Below are 337 nucleotides of genomic sequence, written 5' to 3' on the forward strand. Positions count from 1 at the left end.
CTGGAACACTCCGAAAAAGAAATCCATTCTCCATCACATAATGAACTCTCATCACATCTTTGGTAGACTGCTCTCCGACTTTGATGGCTAACTCTTGGATTTCTGGATCATTATTCTGTTCCATAGCTATTTGTGAGAGATCCACTGGTACATTGCATGGTAGAGACATAGGTTCAGTGGCGATACTGATGAGTAGGGTATCTGGTGTGCAGTCGAGACCCCTTGATAAAACATCAGGAACAACGTTGCACTGTCCTTTTCGATACCTTACAGTGAAATGGAAACCTTGCAGCCTTATGGTCCAACGAATCAGACGAGAAGAAGGTTTAGGGTGTTG

This window comes from Sinocyclocheilus grahami, unplaced genomic scaffold, assembly GCF_001515645.1.
Source record: "Sinocyclocheilus grahami isolate Dianchi unplaced genomic scaffold, SAMN03320097.WGS_v1.1 scaffold2005.1, whole genome shotgun sequence".
Classification (NCBI taxonomy): Eukaryota; Metazoa; Chordata; class Actinopteri; order Cypriniformes; family Cyprinidae; genus Sinocyclocheilus; species Sinocyclocheilus grahami.